The sequence below is a fragment of the Anabrus simplex genome, chromosome 5 (assembly GCF_040414725.1).
Source record: "Anabrus simplex isolate iqAnaSimp1 chromosome 5, ASM4041472v1, whole genome shotgun sequence".
NCBI classification, from domain to species: domain Eukaryota; kingdom Metazoa; phylum Arthropoda; class Insecta; order Orthoptera; family Tettigoniidae; genus Anabrus; species Anabrus simplex.
In genome coordinates this window covers 436,696,769-436,703,138 of record NC_090269.1, presented here as the reverse complement: position 1 = coordinate 436,703,138, position 6,370 = coordinate 436,696,769, and positions in this window count along the sequence as shown.

Genomic DNA, 6,370 nt, shown 5'->3' with positions numbered 1-6,370 from the left:
TTGTTTCTTAAGGAACCGTTTTCTCCTCTCGTGCTGCAGTCAAGTTTTCCTTTGGTGGCAATTAATTTATTATAATTTATTAACTGTAGTTCTGGGATCCCAAGGTCTTTTAAGGGTTTTCTTTAGCTTTTTCTTTTAAGACGAGATCTCGCCGAATTTTAACTTTAATTTTTTTCAAATGCCTTATTTTAATGAAAGTTTCAAATATTTATTTTCCAATTTCAGTATTTCCTTCAAATGGTTGTTTTATTTTAGTCAGTAGCAAATTATTTTACTTACTAGTATTTTGTTTTGTTCTTAATCCACCTGACCTCGGTGGGCCCTAGTAATCTTCCACGTGTTGCTACGACCTTATATTGGGTTCTTTCCTATTCTCAACTGGCCCGGGTCGTGCAAATACTGTCGTGCTATACCTCCTTGAAAGTACGCGACAGTGTTTTTGGTATCAGTTAGCGTGGTTCTTTTGTTTTGTTTGAATTTTAATTTTCTCGGTGATTCCTCTTTCCCCTTTGGTAATCTGTTCGAGGTCATATTTACCTATCGTTAAATTGTTGGATACTGACTAAAATAATAACAAGGTACATTTTGAAAGTGCTTAGTTGTAAAGAGGAAGGCAAGATTCGACTTGTGTTAATCCAAATATATTTCTGTTCCATGTGGATTTTATCATCTTGGGGGAGCCCATCGCTGCTGTGTGAGGTATCCGAGGGTTATGTATTCCTGATTCTTTGGCTTGGGAGCTTGGTATGCTAGCTTGCTGCTGGAAATTTGCTTTGATCTAATCATAAGGCTGACAACCGGTGAGTTATTTTGTTTGATTTTCTCTTAGTAGTTTCTCAGTCCTGTAGCTGAGAATTTTATTTACATGAAAAAAGGTGAAAACATCTCACACTGTTATTTGTCTTGGGGTGCATCTGTGTCCTTCTGTCTTGTGTTTGATGATCCTATGGGTTTGGCATACCCTAAATTTACCGGGAAGTAAAGGTTACTGGATCTCTTATCGTTTTCTCGGTGCCTGAAGGCTCTTATGCGTCACTCATAACCTTTCTTTGAAGGTGTTGATCGACCTGTTCTTTAGTGGAAATAAGCTTAGGGAAGGAAGTGTGTATTGGGCGTGATCTTTGTTTCAGTGTCCCTTACCCAAAAACTATGTCTCGTACTGTGATTTTTCCCTATCAGCTTCGAAAGGCTGAGTTGATATATGAACTATCGATCCGGAATTTAGAGGTACCTGGTACCCTAGGAGAGTGTGCTGCCTTACTGACAGCAAATGTTCATGTTCCCATTGACCTGTCTATTATTGAACGAACTAAGTGTGGGGAATTTTTAAGTGTGATATGTGACTCGTTGCAAGAAATTAACGTCATTAGGGAAGAATTTTCCGAATTACCTCCCTCTAGAGCTCAAGTGAACAGGTTAAAGGCCAGAGCTCATCACTATCTTGGGCGCATTCAGGACATTCTTGCTGTTAAGCCTGAGGACGGAATAATGACAGAATGTATCAAGTTAATAACTATTGTTTCGGGCATTTCTGCCGAACTTGACCTTTTGTTGATCAACAAAGAATTTAGTAATATGGGAATTTCTGAGAAAGTTAACTCCATCACGCCTTCGTCTGAACCTTCTCCAAATTCTATTGTATCCTCTCCTCATAACCCGTGTAGCTGTGGTATCACAACTTCTGTTCTGGAAAATTTGCTAACTCGAGTTAATTCTGCGTCATCTCCTAATTGTTTGAAGGAGATTTTTAAAGGAGTAAATAATTTTTCGGTTAACTCTATTGAGGAAAGTATCAGGTTTTTAAGATTTCTTGTGGAGCTGACAGAGTCAGCTAATGTTTATTCTGTGGAAGACTTGGGTATCTTTCGTGCTCTATTCCCTCACTGTGAAGGGATTTTGAAAAGAGAGATTTCCGAAGCTATATCTCGGAACCTATCCATCAATGCTTTCCATGAGCTGGTACTAGGGAAGTTCATTCCATCTCTTGCTCTCCAGAGCTTAATTCCCAAACACTGTTTCAGAACTCAGTTTTTACATGAAAACTTGTTGTCTTATGTGTTGGACTTGAGATTTTACTGCAAGGTATTTATGATCTCTGTTCAGGAAAGTGAGATGGTAGCTAGAATTTTAAAAGGCATTTCACCCTCGTATCGTTCCTACCTCTCTTTAACCCGATGTCCCACCAATTTCCGAGAACTGGAAGAGGCATGCTCATTCGCTGAGGACGTCAAACATGGTGACTCCACCAGACCTGTCAACCTTCCTCCTCCTGTTAGACCTGATAATCCTACTGTCTCTTCAGTTGCTAGGGATGGAAATGTTCGCAAATGTTTTAACTGTGGATCTAGGGGTCATTTGAGGAACACTTGTCCAGTTGTTAAACGTCATTCTGGTGGTTGCTATTCCTGTGGATCAAAACAACATGTCAAGAAAAACTGTCCCTTGTCAGTTCAGAGTAATAATCAATGACTAGAGGACAACAAGTTAGAATGTAACGGGCCTAGCGTAGAAAATTCTTGGACGTCTGAAAAATTTATTTGCCCGCATGAATGTAACAAGATTTCTGTTCATGTTCCCTCCCAAGGTACTTGTACTCCCGTAGAAATCAATAATGAACCGGTAAACGCTTTACTTGATACCGGAAGTGTGGTGTGCCTAATTAATTCGACATGGTACTATAAAATGAAATCTCCATGTAAATTGCCGGAATTGGAATCTACGAATGTCAAATGCGTCACTGCTAACTCTCAGTTTTTGAAAATTTTAGGTTCAGTCAAGGTTAAGTTGAGGATTGGCAGATTTACCTGGAAGGTCAGATGTTTAGTAACGCCTAATTTGACTTGTAACGTAATTCTTGGTTCGAATTTTCTGTCTAGTGTAGGTCTAGTGTTAGACTTACAGAGTAGGAATTTTTTAAATTTTCTCCAGACGTTAAATTTGCCTTGGTTGATGCTCCGTTGAAGATACCCATTTCTTCGTGTGTAGGTTACCCATCTCCTGTCGAGGATAGTGATCTGAATTGCCTTGATCTGGGACATCTAGGGGAAATTGAAGCTGAAAAAGTGCGAAACCTCTGTAAAGAATTTTCGGAAGTCTTAACTAGTAAATTAGGGTTGACTGATGTCTTAGAATATGACATTGAGTTGTTAGACCATCAACCGGTTAGATCTCCTCCCTATCGTCTGTCTCCACCACGTATGCTAGAATTGAAGAAGATTGTGGAACAGATGGAAAAGGATGGTGTTATCAGACCTTCTACCTCTCCATATGCCTCTCCGGTGTTCTTAGTGCCCAAGTCCTCTGGCGGTTTCCGTGCTGTGATAGACTATCGAGCTCTAAATAATAAGATAGTACTCCAATCGATTCCTTTGCCTGATCTCCACACTTGTTTCGGATGGTTTTCTGGAGCGAAGTTTTTCACCGTTCTGGACTTGAACCAAGCGTACTACCAGGTCCCCCTTTCTAAGAGATCCATTCCCCTAACTGCCTTTATTACCGACTGGAACCTGTATGAGTTCCTGATACTGCCGTTCGGTCTGAGCTGTGGAGCAGCTGTGTTGTCGAGGCTGCTAAATTCCATTCTGTCGGACATAAAGTTCAAGTTTGTGTATAATTATTTGGACGATGTCGTAATTTTTTCAAACACCTTCGAAGAACATCTAGAACATATTAGGGAAGTTTTGGTACGCCTGAAGAAGGCTGGACTTACTGTCAAGCTATCTAAGGTTGCCTTCGCAAAGCCTAGCATGTCCTTCCTGGGGCATGTAGTTTCCTCAGATGGCGTCTCCATAGATCAGTCTAGAACTCAAGGTATCAGGGACTTCAAACCTCCTAGGGACGTTAAAGGTGTTGCCCGCTTCATTGGTATGATCAATTTTTTTCGGAAATTCATTCCAAATTTTGCAGAAATTGCTGCTCCCTTGAATTGTCTTAGACGCAAAGGTGTGAAGTTCACCTGGGGTAACGCCCAACAAGTAGCCTTTGATTCTCTGAAAGCTGCTTTGACCAATGCTCCGGTGTTGGCAATTCCTGACTTTAACAAGGGATTTGTTGTGCAAACCGATGCTTCCAATAAGGCTATTGCCGGGGTACTCTTGCAGGAGTATGATGGTGAGCGTAGACCTATTGCCTATGTATCTAGAACTCTTAATAGTTTGGAAAGCAAGTACTCTGTCTATGAACTAGAATGTCTTGCAGTCTTGTTCGCTCTTGAAAAGTTTAGACCATTCATTGAGCATGTGAACTTCGAGTTGGAAACAGACAATCAGGCTCTTTCTTGGGTGCTAAAGAGGCCCAAAAGAACCGGAAGGATAACCAGGTGGGCGCTCCGTATTTCTTCTTTCAAGTTCAACGTTCGTCATATTAGGGGTTCTGAGAATGTTATTGCAGACTGCTTAAGTAGAATGTTCGAAGGGAATGACGAGTCTGAACTGAATCCTAATGTGGGAGAATTTGAAGTCAATGCTGTTGGTGTCGGCGCAATCCTTTCAGACTTTCCTCTATTGTATCATGAGTTCGAAGATCATCAGAAGTCGGATCCCGAATTGAAGAAGATCATAGACGCAATTAATGATGGTACGGAAGTAAAACCCTATTCTTTGTCTAAAGGAGTCCTTTGTTGTAAGGGTCGAAAGGACCGTAACCTAAAAATCGTTGTTCCAAAGGTTCTTGTACCCATCATTTTTAAGTACTATCACTCTTCACCCATTGGTGGCCATCTAGGTACTTACAAAACCAGGCAAAAGATTCGGCAGTTTTTCATTTGGAAGAAAATGGATCATGACATTAGAACGATGATAAAATCTTGCCAATCTTGTGGCATTAGTAAGCCTAACTTGAACAACAGAATTGGATTGCTGTCATATTCCCAAGCCTCTCGTCCCATGGAACGGTTGTTTATAGACTATGTAGGACCCTTCCCCCGCTCTTCCCTAGGAAACACCCATATCTTTGTATGTATTGATGCTTTCTCTAGATTTTGCTGGATATTCCCTACCCGCTCCACCAACTCCCGTACTTCTATTAACTGCCTAAATTCCATCTTCTCATCCTTCGGTCCTCCCAAGTTTCTGGTGTCGGACAATGCTAGTTCCTTCACTAGTAATTCTTTCAGGAAATATCTATTTGAGTTGTCCATCTCCCACGTTACTACCACTCCCTATTATCCGAACCCTTCATATGCTGAAAGGTTAAATAGAAATTTAAGATCTGCTCTGATTGCATATCATCACGACAACCAATGCAAATGGGATTCTTGTTTGCATTGGCTGGCCCACGCCTTTAACTGTGCTACTCATGAATCTCACGGAAAGACACCTATGGATCTTATGTTTTGTTATACTCCATATTCTCCTATGTCCAATCTGTTGTCTATTGAAGATCTGTTGCCTGAATTCTCTAAACCTAAAGATGTCCAAAAGATTTGGGATGAGGCGAAGAAAAATTTGGCTGTGTCCTACGAAAAGGTGAAAAATAGGTATGATTAAGGCAGAAAGTCATCAGAATTGAAAGTTGGTGATCAGGTCTATGTAAAGTGTTACCCCATCAGCAAGGCTGTCCATAAGTTTTCTGCTAAACTTGCCCCCAGGTATCAAGGGCCCTGTACCTTGTTGCAGTTTCTAACTCCGGTATCCGTCTTAGTCAGTGATCCAATTGCTAAACGTATTAGGCGTGTTCACCTTTCTCAAATTAAACCTGGTTAATTGGTAATTTTTCTCGTTGAAACCTTTTGTTAAGTGTGACGTCGGTGGAGAATTAACACCCTCTGTTGAAGTTGTTTTGCATACTACTAATTGGTGAGTGAATTTATTATTAGCCTTGTGTTAAGTATTTTCGGATGGTTCATTTGGTAACTTATTGATGATTTTCTGATTGGGAACTTGTAACTCGTGAATTTTTGGTAATCTTCTCTGTTTTAGTGTTCTTGTGTTATTTCCCAAATTATCATCTTTATTTTTTGAAAACTGATGCTTGTGTGGTGTACTTCCGAATTACCATTTTAGTAATTTATGGTGTTTACCTTGCTAATTGTACTTCTCGGATAGTTTCTATCTACTAAGTAGGTAATTTAACCTAAAGAATCATGTCCGGGTTGTTTCCGCGTTGAATGTTGAACACCAGATTAATTTATCGCGATGTGGCTTGATCATTGCTATCCTGAAGAGTAGTTGTGGTGATATGAATCGTGTGTGTTTACTGAGTGAATAATTTCCATCTGTCATCTTTTCATTGTGTGTGTGTGTGTGGGATTGGTAGTGATTCGAGTGACATCCTTTGTCGTTTATTTTGGAGTGGTTATTAGCTTTGATGTTGTATGATTGGTTAGTGGTGGAGATAATGGTTCGTTTGCCTAGTGCATGGACTCTGTGTC